Consider the following 16,250-nt stretch of genomic DNA (forward strand, 5'->3'; position numbering starts at 1 on the left):
CAAGAGAGAGGAGTCCCGGCTTTGCAAAGGTTCCGAACCGCGTTGAGGAGACGTTGTCTTCTCATTGCCACCCTGCCTCCTAGCTGTCTCCAACACCCACATCTTTTCGTGTGTAAACGGAGACCCCAAACAGTCTGATACTTTGTCAGGGCTGCTGAGCTGGGTAGAAGGAGCCGGAGATGGTGACCCAGGTGTTATGACAGGCTGCGAAGCTCTTTGTTACTTTCTAGTGTGCTTGCCCTTGAGTTTGGCCCCATTCTAGATTCTGGGTGAGGGGAGTATGTTGGGTGTACTGGGGGTGAGTGGAGGGTGGAGGTGGTTCTTGAAAAAGCTAGTGTGCTCAGTGTGGGGCTGGTCCCAATCTGCCATAGGAGGAGGGGACAGAATCGAGGCCAGCCTTTTCTGCAAAGGAGGAATTCCAAGTGTCGGGATCACAATTCTGGCTCACAGAATGTCTATTTAGATGCGAATGCTGTTAGAGCTGGGATTGGGGTAGGGTGGTCATGTGACCCTCCCAGGTAGATACCACAAGGGCCAAGCTCGAGGGGAAGGTGTGGCAAGCCAGGGGAGGAGCTGCTGAGGCCAGTTGGGCAGGTCAGCTTCCAAACCGGGATCTCTGGGTTCTGCTCTAAGCTTTTTGCATTCTTTATCTTCTTTGGGCCTCAGTTTTCGTAACTGTAAATTGAGTAGAGGAATCCCAAGTTTACTTCTGAGGAAGACTCTCTATGTTTTTCCTTGGAAGGAGGAACCCAGAAAGGACAATTTGAAGACAATTGCTCCATGACAGGCAGGTAGGAAACCTAGGCATAGCCAGAGGAGGGACGGAATTCACGAGGAGTCACTGGCCCTGTGCAAGATGAGGAGCGAGCGCTAGGCCGGCCTTGTTGGGAAAGGAAGGCGCCTGCTGTAAACACCAGGGGAATTCACGAGGAGGATTTGCCTAAGGATCAGCCGCAAGAGGATGCTGACTCTAAGCTGGGTCTCCTCCACACTGCCAGGAGCGGAATGCCTTGTTTTATTTTTTATTTTTTTAAGGGAAATAAATCCAATCGGGTCTTTCATCTTGTTTAGAAATCATAAATTTAACATGTATTGGGGTTAGCAGAGCAGTTCAGGGGCTGTTTGGGGGCATGGGTTCATTAGGCAGAGAGTATTTACGAGGCAGGGTGTAAAGGACACCATTCAACACCGCCTGGCCCAGGGCTGTTCTGGCTGCAGCTTCGGGTGATCCTCAGGAGCTTTGGAGTTTTGTCTGTTGAAATATGGTTTAGAAACCAAAAGCTAAATGCTTCTGAAAGCATTTCCCTCCCGCTTTAGCCTGCTAAATTTCTAACGCTTGGGAATCATGACATAAGTGAGTTTACACACATACACCCAGTGCCTCCCATATCCCAGGATCCACAAGACTCAGGGACAATGAGGATCGAGGGTGACTCAGACATTTCTGAACGATGACAAGAGGTGGGAATTTCTCTTCTTAGATGAGAAGGCACAGCAGCGCACATCTGCATCTGGAGCTCCAGGTGTCTTTATTTGGGGATATTTGATCTTGGTTTTTGGAAGCCTCTTCATAGTCGATGAGTCCAATTCCATCCTAATCAACTATAATAGACCTGTCCCAGAGTGAAGAGTTAAAAAAAACAAAAGATCGTGGAATGTGGTCTGGTTTAGACAACCCATAACGCTATAGTCAATGCAAAGACTCATGATGGGTCAAAGTGCTGAGAATAAGTCTCAAAGTACTCAGCCTTTATCACGCCCTCCTGTCCCCACAAAAGCTAAGGGGACATCGCAGAAGAACAAGCCGAAAGAATGGACGAGCTGGAGGATGGAAAGGAGAACTATGAAATGTTATCTTCTAGACAGGGCAGCTGTTGTACCAGTTGTTCGTATCAGTCTGTGCAAGACCTGCGTTAGAGCAAGTCAGCCAGAACTTCAGCATTGATGAGGGAGAAACAGGGTAGATCAGTGGTTCTCAACCTGTGGGTCGCAACTCTCTGGACAAACCTCTCCCTCCAAAAATATTTACATTATGATTCATAACAGTAGCAAAATTACAGTTAGGAAGTAGCAATAAAAATAATTTTATGATTGGGGGTGAGCACAACATGAGGAGCTGTGTTACAGGACGGCAGCCTTAGCAAGGCTGAGAAGCACAGCTCTAGCTCCTGTGGGTTGAAGAGCTAATGTTAGGTCAGTAGCCGCTAGGGGAAGAAGACTCGTTCTTCTTTGGGGTTTTGGCCAATGGTATGTTGCTCATACCACAGGAAGTACTAAGTGGACTTAGTGGATTATTAGAAGAAAAAGAAGAGGAGGAAAAGAAGTGGGGAGGGAGATGAAGTTTGGAGGTGGGTATGTGGGAAGGTCCAGGAGAAGTTAGAGGGGGAAATGATGGATGATGGATATTGGTGCAGGAGAATTGTCTGTATTCTGTCAATCATGTTTCAAATAAACGCTGATTGGCCAGGCAGGAAATGTGGGCAGGAAAACCAGACAGGAAGTAGAAATGATGTAATGAGAACAGGAGAATTCTCGGAAGGAGGAAGTTGATTCCTCCCACTCCTGCCCAGACCACCAAAGCAGCAGGATGTGATCTGCCCCACTGAAAAAAGGTTAATTTTCAGAAAAATGGGTTAATCAAGATGTGAGAGTTAGCACGTGAGAAGCTAGAGCTAATGGGCCAATCAGCTTTATAACTTATAGAGATCTATGTGTGATTTTCTTTGGGGATAAACAATTGTGGGGAACTGGGCAGGACAGAAAACCCCAACGATAAACAGGCCCCCCACATGTAACAGGATATGATCAAATTCACACACTTTGAAAATTCTCAAAGGATTAAAAACAAAGAAGGAGAAATGCCAGCTCACTGGACACTTGGCAAAGGAAAAGGACATGCGCACTGTGGAAGCATTTGACATGTGTATTTCATTTGTTCCTCTAAGTCATGTAGTGTTATTGCCATTTCTTCAGATAAAAACATTGAGGCTCATACTAATTAATGCTTTTGATACAGGTCATGGAGTTAGTGAGAGGTGAGGTCGTGTCTTTCTAGTTGGAAGATCTATGTTTGCGTTCATTTATTTACTCATTCATTCATTCCACACACGAGTTGAACACAACACATTGAACCTACCACCTCCATGTTGGTCACACAGTATACGCCAAATCACACAAACACTAAAGAGCAAAGTATAACATTATTTGTAATGAGAGTCTGCTTTAAGGAAGGCATGAACTAAAGGAGGAAGAGCTGTGTCAGCTAGAGGGGCATAGCATGATGTTTGGGGAGGATTCTTAGCTGGTCTCAGAGCACAGCGAGTCTACAGAAGTGGGAATGGGGAGAGGTAGCAGACTGTAGTGTCCTTAGGGCGTAGTGAGGGTAGGATGTGAATGGGAAGGGTCCTTTAACTTTGTAAAGTCACATGCTTTGGGGTTGAAATATGTCAATCTTTCAACCCACAAATATTGGTCAGGGTGGGAGGAGCATCAGTGATCTCGATCCCACTTTCTTGCACCTTAAGAGTGGCCACCTCTGAGCTCAGAAAAGAGACCATAAGCTCACTGCTGGTGATGCTCAGATGCTTCCTAAAGCAATACCTCCACCTCCACTCTCCTGCCGTTTCACCCACACAGGTGGGGCTTAAGAGATGTCACAAAAGGAGACATTTGAGAATGGTACTCAACTTCATATGGAAAAGCAAAAAACCCAGGATAGCCAAAACAATTCTGTACAATAAAAGAACTTCTGGAGGCATCACAATCCCTGACTTCAAACTCTATTACAGAGCTACAGTACTAAAAACAGCCCGGTATTGGCAAAATAACAGACAGGAGGACCAATGGAACTGAAGAGAAGACCCGTATATTAATCCACATACCTTAGAGCACTTGATTTTTGACAAAGAAGCAAAAAATATCAAATGGAAAAAAGGAAGCATATTTAACAAATGGTGCTGGCATAACTGGATATCAACATGTAGAAGAATGAAAATAGACCCATATCTATCACCATGCACAAAACTCAAGTCCAAATGGATCAAAGACCTCAACATAAAGCCAGCCACACTGAACCTTATAGAAGAGAAAGTGGGAAGTACACTTGAACACATTGGCACAGGAGACCACTTCCTATATATAACCCCAGCAGCACAGACACTGAAGGAAACAATTAATAAATGGGACCTCCTGAAACTGAAAAGTTTCTGTAAAGGCCACCGTCAACAAGACAAAACGACAGCCTACAGAATGGGAAAAGATCTTCACTAACCCCACATCAGACAGAGGTCTGATCTCCAAAATATACAAAGAACTCAAGAAATTGGTCATCAAAAGAACACATAATCCAATTAAAAAATGGAGTACAGACGTAAACAGAGAACTCTCAACAGAGGAATCTAAGATGGCTGAAAGACACTAAAGGAAATGTTCAAAATCCTTAGTCATTAGTCATCAGAGAAATGCAAATCAAAACGACAAAACGACTCTGAGATTCCATCTTACACCTGTAAGAATGGCCAAGATCAAAAACACTGATGACAACTTATGCTGGAGAGGTTGTGGGGAAAAGGGAACACTTTTGCATTGCTGGTGGGAGTGCAAGCTGGTACAGCCCCTTTGGATGTCAGTGTGGCGATTTCTCAGAAAATTAGGAAACAACCTTCCTCAAGACCCAGTAATACCACTTTTGGGTATCTATCCAAAGGATGCTCAATCGTGCCACAAGGACATGTGCTCAACTATGTTCATAGCAGCATTGTTTGTCATAGCTAGAAGATGAAAACAACCTAAGTGCCACTTGAACGAAGAATGAGTAAGGAAAATATGGAACATTTACACAATGGAGTACTACACAGTAAAAAAAAATGATATCTTGAATTTTGTAGGAAAATGGATGGAGCTAGAAAACATTATTTTGAGTGAGGTAACCCAGCCCCCATAATTATCACATGTACTCACTCATAGGTGACTTTTAAACATAAAGCAGAGAAAGCCAGCCTACAAACCACAATCTCAGAGAACTTAGACAGCAATGCAGACACTAAGAGAGATTTACATAGATCTAATCTACATGGGAAGTAGAAAGTAAAAAAAGACAAGATCTCCTGAGTAAATTGGGAGCATGGGGACCTTGGGGAGGGTTGAAGGGGGGGAGAGGAGAGGCAGGGAGGGTAGCAGAGAAAAATGTAGAGCTCAATAAAAATCAATAAAAAAATTTAAAAAAAGCATTTGTTCAAAAGACTCCTTTCCGGGAGCCAAGCCTTCTTTGTCCCTGGAGAAAACTAACACACTGGTAGGTGGGTGCTTGCTTGAAGCACTTTTTTCCGTAGCATAGGTGACCAGGTATTTAACTCGGTTTCTCAGAAGCTGCAATGAACTTGAAGAGATTCTGGGGAGGCCGGAATCCATGGCCCTCTTTCCTCTGCCTTGGTCCAGCAGTGTGTGGGCTTGAGGGGTGCCTGGGCTTTGATGGTTGGGAGTTGGAGCTGTGAAGTCCCAGAAGAACGTGGTGTCTCGTGGTGGTGTGCCACACCGTAGCCTCAGGGGTAGCAGACTGGAGCTCCCTAGGAGGATTCTACCGCCACTACCCTGTCTTTTGTCACCAGCAGCGACGAATGGGAATGTTCCTCCAGAGACTTGCATGGGTGTCCAGGCTAATCTCTTGGGGCCCATTAATTCGGTTGCCTGGGACTCCAGTGACCAATTCACGTGTGGTGGGCTGAGCTCTAGATGAGAAAGGAACGCCAGGCCAGAGTGGGTTGCTGTGTATATCAGCATCTCTTCTTCAGGCTTCTCCAGCTCTGCTTCTTCCTCATTTACCATATGGCCTGTTGCACTTGATGGTCTCCAAGCTCCTCCCACTCAGGTGACCAGAAGCCTAAACTGTAAATTCTGTCCTCATGGGGAAAAGGAGAAGTGTGGTGTTCCAGAGACTCTGATAGCTGACCTAATCTGTCCTCATCTTGGTCCTCTGTGCGAGGATGCCCATGGTTCCCTTGTCCTGGTGACAAGGTCCCTGTTGTTTTGTATAAAATAACCCCTGGTTGGTGCTGTCTATGAAATTGCTGTCAAAATTTGGGGACTGGCCAAGCTGGTCTGCATTGGACGGAGGGGTATCCTAGACCAACTGGGAAGTGGTGGGCACCCTAAGGATGATTCAACCTGAGATAGTGGCAAGCTGCTGCTCAACCAGAACAAATGAAGGTATAGGTGAGAATCTAAAGCATCTAGAAAGCATTCTGATGTCTTTTGCTAATTATCCTGTTTCCCCAGAAGTCTGTTAGTAAATTACTGAAGTCTGAATGATGAAATGCTTTCTTCCCTCGGCCCTGGTCTTCTGTGACTTCCTGTCCCAGGGGCTGGTGTGAAGCCTGTCTAGCTTCACATCACATTGGCCCCCAAACCAAAATCTTTTTCCCTGGCATCCTGCTCTATCGTTCTCCTGCCCTAGGTGCTGCAGATGGAGCCAAGAGGGCAGGCTTTGCCAGGGTTCTGCAGACCCTTTCAACCCTTCCCCTCGCTAGAACAAGGAGCCTCTCTCCCAGGCCTCTGCTCTGATTGGGCTGCAACATGAAGAAAGCTGAACCACAGCAATGATAGGAGCTTTAGTAAGTGGGCCAGGCAGTTCTGAGCCTGGGAGTCTAAGACCCCTGGTTTAGATGACCTATCTAGAAGGTTCCTGGGTGGCTCTGGTGTTGGGAAAAGCTCTTTGCCAATGCTGCTTGTCAGGGACGTGTGGTCACCTCTTACTGATTCCTGTGGGGTTTTGAATGCTACCCTTTCTGCTGAGCCTCTTTTGAGCTGATGGACCATGTGAACAGTCTTCAGGTCTGCTCCCTGGGTCTCATTCTCCTTTATCTTCACCTCTGCCGATGAGGGGATCTCTGTGTCCTCTGAGTGGGTACGGGAGAGAACTGACTCCCTCAAGCCGACCTGTGTCCTCCACACGCATGTGCAACACACACATCTGCACACGCTAGGTAAATGTCAAAAAACAAACCAGCAAAAAACCAGGATATAGAGGGGCCACTTCATAATTCCTAAAATGTATGCAAAACGTACAATTTATATACACGTATCTTTTTATTATAACATTTAAATTCTTGTCCTGAGTCATAAGGGTAGGTCTTGGTTTAATTTGCATCTCCCTGGACCCCTGTATGGTTGTGTGGAATAGAGCTCCCCTGCCCTCCTTAGCCTACATGGACCCATATAACTGGAAAAACAGCTGTCCAGTGTGAGTAAGAACATTACAAATCTTGGCAGAAGGCAGAACCTCTTGGCCTCTTTTTTTTTTATGGAAAAAATTTCTGCCTCCTCCCCGCCTCCAATTTCCCTCCCCCTCCCCCACTCCTCTCCCACTCCTTCTCCAGTCCAAAGAGCAGTCAGGGTTCCCTGCCCCTTTTGGCCTCTTGAAGCTCTGCCCTTGAAGGTGCTGCCCCAGGGAAGGCAGTGTGTGATGCTGACTCTGGTTTCTTTCTTGGAGACACAGGTCACTGCAGAAGCTGGGGTAGCCCTTCCCTCATTCTCATTGCCGTTCCCCCACTGTCGTTTTGAATATTTGTTTTAAAAGAATATTTTCCTTTATTTAGCTTATAAAAGTAGGATGGCATCATTTAAAGGTTGAAATAGTCACGTCGTTCTTTCGGGTCATGTCACCATGTAACGAACGGGGGTGACTTCTCCCAATTAGAAAGGGTAGTTTTGCGTCTTCCTTTGACCCTCCTGCCACCGAGAGAGGATCCCTGCCTCAGAAGTGTCTCTTCTCTTTCCTGTGGCCTGACTCACTCCTCTTTGGGTACGCGTTTAGAAAGAATTTCAGTGCCCCGACTGGAGATCCCCCAGTGAGAGCGCCCGGGCCCCTAAGAGGGGGCCTTCCCATTTTGGAGAAGCTGGCTAGAGAGGAACAGATCTAGATATCGTGAGAGTTTGATTGTCAAGTTTCAAGCTTATTATCATGCAAATGTTTTCATTTCCCCTCTTACTCCACCCAATCCCCTCCTACAACCGTGATAAAATGACGTTGGGGATGCTGGGAATTGCGGCCTGGCTTTCAGGAAAGCTGAACAAGTCTTCCTCAGGCAGGGGTCACAGGGTTCCTCAGGCGGCCCTTTTGGGGGAGCTTGAGGAGCTGTTCCTTTAAACAAGATGTCAGCTTATCTCACACTTTTAAACTCCCCTTGCTTTCAAAGTTGAGTGTTTATCTCTTTGGGACTAGGAATTGGCACAAGCTTTCAGGGAAGCAATTTGGCGACAAGCGTTAGGAGCCTTAAGGCAATGTTAACTTCCATGACCCAGCGGTCCCACTCCTAGCAGTGAATCTTAAGAAGACAGTCAGAGATGTGATCACAGATCTTTGCACGAGAGGGCTCATCATAGATTTAGGAGAATGAGCCCAGATGAGCCCCCAGGAAGCAGCCCTAGTACCTAGACAGGCAGGACTGGGTCCATCTGCTCAGCAATGGAATATTATGCAGCCGTTAATATAAAAAGGTTCAAAAAGTGTAACAACACAGGGAAATGATCATAATAAAGGGTTCAGTGAGAAAAAAGAACACAAATAAACATATTTTAATTTGATTAGATAATTGATTTAGAATCATACACAAATGACAAGAATAAACACAGCAAAAAAAAAAAGTATGTCTAACCCCAGCTCTGACAGTTTCTAATGGTTTACCACTGGGCAAGTGACTTAAATTGGCTGAGTTATTCTTAGGATGATGGTTAGGATATGAGAGAATGGTCACAAGGCTGCTGGCACACACTGCTCAATAAAAGACTCTTATCACTATTATTAGTTGGGGTTTATCATTGAGAGAAGCCAAGGAAGAGGAGTTTCATGGAGTTAGCCTCCCTGTGACCGCCGGCTGCCTTCCCAATGCTGTCTACATGCTGGCTTTGGTGAGGAGGTCCTCCCTACTAGCAAAACCATGAAGTCCAACTCATGGAGGGGATACAGTGTTCAGGACAGTAGACTTGCTACTTAGAGGAGGCCAGTGTAGCATCCAGGAATGAGACTTATTGGCTGGGCCCCAAATAAGACATGCTCTAACCCTGTGGGTGCCTTAGAATTTACAGCCTCAAGGTGTAGGAGATGTTGATCCTCTGTGGAGTAGTCTCTAAAGTTTTATCTGTTGAATAATAAACACTATTAGTTATTTATGACTGCAGGTCAAAGCACCCCAAACACAGCAGTTGGGCCAGCTCGTTCATCATCTCACGGTCTTGGTGGGGAAAGAGCCCAAGTGCCCAGGTGCAGTTCAGCTGGAGACAAGGGAGGGCTTCTCACAGCCTGGCATCCTGGTGCTGGTCAGAGCTGCTGTCCCTGGAAGCTTAGCCCGATGGGTCCTCTTCCAGGCTCATGAAGTGGCTCCTGGCAGAATCCAGTTCAATTGCAGGGTGGAGGAACTCGGACCTCCAGTGGCTCAGCTGCAGCGCCTGCCTGTGTGTTGGCTTCTGTGGAGTGCCGGCGATGATGTGGTACTGGCTTAGTGGGGGCGGGGAGGGGGAGATCCTTCTGCTGTACCGGGATCCTCTGATCGATACCCAGGCACACGCTCTTCTCCTCATCCACACACTCTTCACCTCAGAAGCAAAGCACTGGAACCATTTCATTGCCAAAGGGGCCCCAAGGCCCGAATGGGGCCAGGTCAGAAGGGGGAGGAGACTGAGGCCCTTCTGTTCCCCACGGAAGGAACTGCGCATCAGGGCTCTGGTCTGTTGCGCTATCACGGTGACAGAACTATCCAACACTATCAGCAAGCTAAAGGGAGGCACGTGGAAAAATTATTGAACATTTGAGGATCATTGTACAATTTAAAAAAAATTCTTGAATATCTACAGCAATTTATGATATTCTAGGACAGAGGAACATTCTAGAGACAGATAGGAAAATGTGGTGTTAATTAGAAAAATATTCAGAGGCTCCATTACCTTCAAATGCCATCTACAGTTTCCACAGAGGAGGCCCCAGAAAAAGAGTTCTTAGGCCATTCAGGGTAAGAGCAATGATTAATTCCAAGCTGTTAATGGCATTTTATTATGCATATATTCCAGCCACCCAGCCGTGGAGAAAGTGCGGCTCCGCCTCCTCCCCCATTCACTCTGGACACTTGATTTGCATAGAAATGTGGGGCTGTCCCTGGGGACCAGACTGTAAGTTCTGCTTGGGGAGGGCGTGGGAGGACGTGGGAGGGAGGTCCAGGACCCATTAGTGACAGGTATTACTATAATGTCATTGTGCTTAGAAAAACAATGGAATTGCCTTAATTTAGCAATTAAACTGCTTCTAGCAGAAGAGGTAAGTGGTTTCCACATCACTTCCAAGCATCCTGGATTTGGGCCTTTCCAGCATGCGAGCCCTGTCTTGTCTCCTTAAGACAGAGGGTCTTTTCTGTGGAGAGAAAACCTGGTCAAAAAAGGTCTTTGAGAACAAGATGGGCTTGATCCGCCCCAAGTCTAAATAAAGTCCCTGCTGACGTCAAGGGAAGACTTTGGGCTCAAGTCTCCTAAGCCTTGGTGATGTCAGGCTTGTAGGGTATTCAGATGCCAGGTGTCTAGGCAGCCAATGGGGAGGAAGGTCAGAAGTGCTTTGGGATCCTCTCAGAAGGGGGGGTCAGGACCCTGATGAGACAGACCTGGGAGAGGGAGGGCTGTCATAGGCCCGGTGAACTGTGCGTGGCAGGGGTTTCCCAAAGCTGAACTTAAACCTCTGGGGTCCCTTTTCTGGAAACAGGATGAATTGGAGATACTTGCAGAGAGTTGGAATCCTCTCCCATGCCCACAGAAGACCCCCAACACATTCACTTGGAGAGGGTTGGTCTTTCCCATCAGGAGGGAGGGAGCTGAACTCTCCAAGAAAGGAAGGGAGTCGGCTGGGAGGTCCGAGACCAGTCTTTGTGGCCAAGTAATTGAGTTTGGGTCTATGGAGCAAAGGGGCTTTGTTGTTGAATGGGGGAAGACACACACAGCCTGGAACAGCCTGAATCCAGCAGGTGCCTTGGGAGAGCTGTGGGCTTTTTTTAACCTGGATGGGCTACTAACTCTCTACAGATCTCTTTGACCTCTGCCTCCTGCTTTGAGTTTTGTTGAAGCATTCTAGATCCTTCTAGAAGCTACCATCATGAAGAAACAAAGTCAGCTTCCTTCCGCCTTTTTAGTGATGGACCAATGGATTCCACCTGCCAGGTTCTCCTAGCTTCTCAAATGTGCAAGTTCTGATGGTCTTGGAACAGTCTCTGCTGCCAGACACGGTGACTACGGCCATGAGGGAAAGTGACCTCTTCACTTCTGGGCTTTGAGGTTTTCAGCCTGACTCCCACTCCTCTGTGCCTTTTGTCCAGCTCTTGCCTCTGGTCTCAACCTCCTTGGGCTGGCTTACAGCGACTTCTGTGCAGATAAGTGTGCAGCTGGCTGTGCTCAGGAGTCATAGGGGATTGCGACTCAGTCTTCCAGGCACTTAAAACATAACAGATAGAAGACCTGATCTGTTGAGTTCGTGTTCATCTGATTAAAGGTCCCTGGGCTTTTTGATGACACCGATGAACTGGTTCTCAAACTCACATGGGGACGTAAATACCTAGAGTAGCCAGAGAAACTGGGAAAATAAATCCAAGTTTAACGCGTGCCTCCGAGTTCAAGATGTAAAGGTATATTGTAAAGGCTGTGGTGCTTGTCTATAGTGGGACGGAAGGAGCTGAGGGGTCAGAGGGCGACCGTAGGCCCATCATCAGCTGACTTCCGAGAAGGAGGACGGACAAGACATCTTTTCATCAAATGAACAAGAATGACTCGAACTCATGTACATACAGAAATTGTACTCCATGTCAGGGAAACTTACCTACTGTGCAGAGGGCACTGCCAACCGGCTATGCATCAGTTGGTGACTGGACAGACTGTGGCATATCATATGCTGGAGGACCGCTTAGCATTCCAGGAGTTTTTAGCTAGTTGTAGGAGTAACAAACACGAAGGCACTATACACACATAACACTTAGGATTGAGTCCCAAAGACAGCGTTCCAAGGGGAAAAGGCCAAGGCAAGAAACACTACACAGTCAATGACCTCACCTAAATGTAAGTTCTAAAAATGGCAAAACGACACACTTTAGTGACTACCGAGAGTCAGGGGTGTGGCTCGGCCGGAGGACCCAGTGAACTTCTCTTTTCACCCAGCATGGTGGGTGCCCAACGTGAGCCGCCCGGTGAACAGCACACCTAAAACCCGTGAGGTGTCTTTGTATAATCCACCTTAGCATCACCGACTAAGAAGTGGGGTGAACATACATTTGCACAGAATGCCCAAACAATTAAAAGGTGAAGCCTGGGATCCCCCAAATCTACACAGGATGATCACAGATGGGTGGAGAAGCCAGGCTGTGGGGATGCCACCTGGGCCCCCTGGCAGGGCTGCTGTGGTCCCAGGCTGCAGCCCGGGGCGTTCCGTGGTGGTTTTGACCAACACCTTTACAGTAAGCTGTAGGGAAGTGTGAAGCCCTCGAGTGTGACAGGGCTTTCGGCCTGTGTTCCCCCTTCCTCCCCGTGGGTCACTTTCATCAGAACAGGAAAATGAAACAGGCTCCCCCCCCCAAGTGATTTATGGGAGGGCTTGTGTTTTGGGGATGTGATACCACAATTGGCGCTGTGGGGCCAGGACATCTGTTTCCAGGGAGGTGAGTGCTTCCCACAGGGGATCGGTCACCCTCTCTGAGGGGATTCGTCTTGTCTTGGTTGCCATTAAGCAAACAGAGCCTCCTAGGGCCAAGAGGCCTCCCTAGTGCAGGAGAATGCCTGTTTGGGTCCACTCAGCCCTCAGAGTGAGATCTGGCACACAGTGAGCTGTAGGCTCGAGAGTTCATTGTTGGTCAGCCATCACCAACTCCCTAACCGTTACACTGTTGCCATTAACAGGCTTCAACTTCGTTATGCTACATGTCCCCACCTGGATTGTGGATTTGAACTATTTCCTGGATGCCTTGACTGCATGTGCATCGTGGCCCATATCCGGCTCCCTTCCAACCTGCCTTCTCCAGGAGTCTTGAAGCCACAAGGGTAGACTCCCACAGGGCCTTGGCAAGCCTCTGCTCAGCTACTCACTCCATAGTGGCAAAACTGAGGGTGGCTTGGTACAGGAAGACGCTTGCCAGTGTCACTTGGTCTATGCACCTAGCATGAGATCACCCAATCCATATTTCATTTATTCGTGACGGTACGTGGCCTGGAACAGAACTCCTCTGAGGTGTATCTTGGCAGCTCTTCCTCTGCCCACCTACCTGGTGGAGGAAAATCCAGTCCTCATTTGGTTCTCAGGGGAGACTCAAGACAAGCCACATCTTATTTTATTTATTATTTATTTTTGCCCACTTCCTCCCACTCTTAAAAGGAAATACAAGGTCTCAGGTTTCTTTTGTGGAGGATTTTTTTCTAGGGGACCTTGTTAGGTCGGAAGGATTTTGGAGAGTCTTGAGCCCTGCCTGACTTTGTCACCATGGTGCTCGCTAATCTCGTCCCGCCTCAGGCCCTGTCCACGGGGTGGGTGAGGCTGCCAGCTCCACCCCACAGCCTCCCGCAACTGATAAACCTCGTGAGCCTATGATGCAAGACCGTGTGAGTGTGTAAGCGCCTCCCCCCCACCTCGGATACCATCAAAGCCTCATTGTATAAGTAAAATTAAAATGTATTAACTTGCCTTCCCGATGCCCCCTGATAGCAAGTTTAATTACTCTGGACATAATTAAATGAGTTTAAGAGATTAGAAATATAACAGGGTAGGTAAAGAGCATAAATTTATGGGGAAAAGGGAAAATTTAATTCTGGAGTCTTTTGTTAGTTGCTAGCTAGGTAGGTAGACTGCTGGGGACCAGAAGGGTTGGAGGACTTACTAGGGTAGAGGGTTTAGAGGGGTGAACAGGGTAGGGTGTGTGCTTGTTGGTCTATGTGGTAACATGCAGCCCCCTACCTGGGCAGGTCTCTCACAGGGTGGTCGAGTTTTGGTTGGGCACACTGACTAGGGAACTCTTTAAATTCAGGGCAAGTGGAGGTTGAAGTGACCTGGAGGACCAGAGAAACAAGGCAGCAGTTTCTAGGGGGTCAGTTCAGTTGCTGAGGACACTGAGCATGGACAGATTTCATTGGCAGTCCCAGGGGAAGCCAGTCCAGAGAGGGAGAGTCTATGGGGGAAATGTTTGGAAGTCCAGGACAGAGGCCAGAGAAGTGGTGGGCTCTCTGTGTAGCTTTCTGCTCATCTCCCGCCCAAACTCCAGCTTCTGCAGCACCTCCCCGGAGGAAGCACAGGACCCTTCATCTAGCTGGCACGTCTGGCTCTGCACATCTTTAAACCCTCCTCAACCACTTAGTGTGTGCAGTGGTGGATGGAGTACACACCCATCTCACCCCCGAGACATAGGCCCACTACGCACACACATTCGCATATCCATACAAACTCACACCCATGGGCAAACACATCCGCCCACAGGTCTACACACTCGCACACATGTGCACCCACTCCCTCCCATGCATATTCTTAACTTGCAGCTAGGCACACACACATGGGGCTCACTCACTCAAACACATGTACACACAGATCCACATAAGTAGACGTTCAGCCACCCCCCCTCCCCGCAGGTCTCCTCCAGAACCCACTGCTCAGCGGGAGAGTGTCTTGTCTCTGAGAAAGTCTGTTGTGGTCTGTTGGATTGTTCAGCAGTGCAGGGGCAGGCGGAAGGAAGAATAGTTTTCCAAGCGGTTTAGGGTTACACTCTTAGAAGGCTGCATACAGATTCGTGCCCGCTTTCTCCAGCTCTGGGCTTATTTTAAATAGGCTAGCTCTAGATAAGATTCCATATTTATTTTTTTAAAGTGAAAACAAACAAAACAAAACAAAAGTACCAGGACACCTAAGGAAGAAGAAAAACGGAGGGCCGGAGCAAGCAGGGGAGATAAAATGGGAAGTCCCTGGAGCTGGCCTGCTTGGGCTGGGGTGGGGGCTGGGACTGCCAAGCACCATAATGGTGTTTAGAAATCGAGTCTGTGTTATGTCTAGCGGTCCTAGTATTTTGTGTTACTCTGACCCCGGCATTGTATCACTTCAATGCAGTCAGAGTGTGTGAACGCTCGGCTCTGGCCAGAGGAAGGTATTTGTATTCAGGCCAAATCTACATTTCAGATTTGAAATGGGGGTGGGGGGGGGCAAAGGACAGATGGGGGTGGGCCTGGAAAGGGCAAAGGTCAGTGTTCACAGGTCCAAGACCATGTTTAATATCACATGACACCTTTGTCAAACAGTGTGTCACCCCTCCCCCAGACATGCAGGCTGTCTGGGCTTCTATGCCTAAGGGACCTTTCTCTGCCGTCGGCTTCCCACCCGAACTCACAGACTTGCTTTTTATAAACCAGAAGAAGCGAACGAAATTTGACCTGCTCCATATTTTTCAAATGTGGTGGCATGAGAAGCCTCAGAGGGTCATGTGCTCCCTTTCCTCCCCCAGGCCAGCCTGTCTGCAGCCCACCCCCCCTCCTTGGGTGCAGTGTCTCTCTGAGGCTTTAGGACTGACAGGAGGCAGGCTGGGAGGGGAACGGAACGGTGTTGGATTTCAACTGTGCCCTTGAAGGTGAGATCCGGGGCTGCAGCCAGGGTCCAGTCGTCACCAGAAATCTCAAAGGACAGGAGCAGAACCCCAAGGTCAGACGCATCCAGAAGGGCTTAGGGCGCAGCATCAAGGCTGCTGGTTTCAGGCAGTCTGTAGCCGTGTGGTGAGGGTCAGGGAGCTCTGACAGCTGGCTTCTCCTCTGTCGAGCAGACTGTGTCTCTGCTTTGGTCAACGGAGCCTGATAATCTATGTTCACTTAAGCCTGAGAGGCATCTGTCCCATTCACCTCGGCGCTGCAGGAGTCCCACAGCTCTGGGAAGACCTTAGCTATGTAGGTACTGCAATGTAGCTCAAGGAGGGCCGCATGCATGCAGAGTGCAGACATGCATGCAGAGCGCAGACATGCATGCAGAGCCGGCAGGGATGAAGGACTCCCAGGAAAGAGTGCTTCCCTAGGCTTTGCTTAGAGATTCAGAGGTTACTGGGGTTTGCCATAGGGGGACCCTTCCATGAGAACACCCAGTCATCCCAAGCAGTCAACTTGGTTCAGATGCCTAGGGCTCTTGGATAATGGGCCTCCTCTCCTCCTTCTGGCCTTTGTCTGACCTTAATCTTTGCTATCCTGAAACTGGGGCGGCACTGACTCCTATGAAAAGCTGT

Source organism: Microtus pennsylvanicus, chromosome 12 (genome assembly GCF_037038515.1).
Source record: "Microtus pennsylvanicus isolate mMicPen1 chromosome 12, mMicPen1.hap1, whole genome shotgun sequence".
In the NCBI taxonomy this organism is placed as follows: domain Eukaryota; kingdom Metazoa; phylum Chordata; class Mammalia; order Rodentia; family Cricetidae; genus Microtus; species Microtus pennsylvanicus.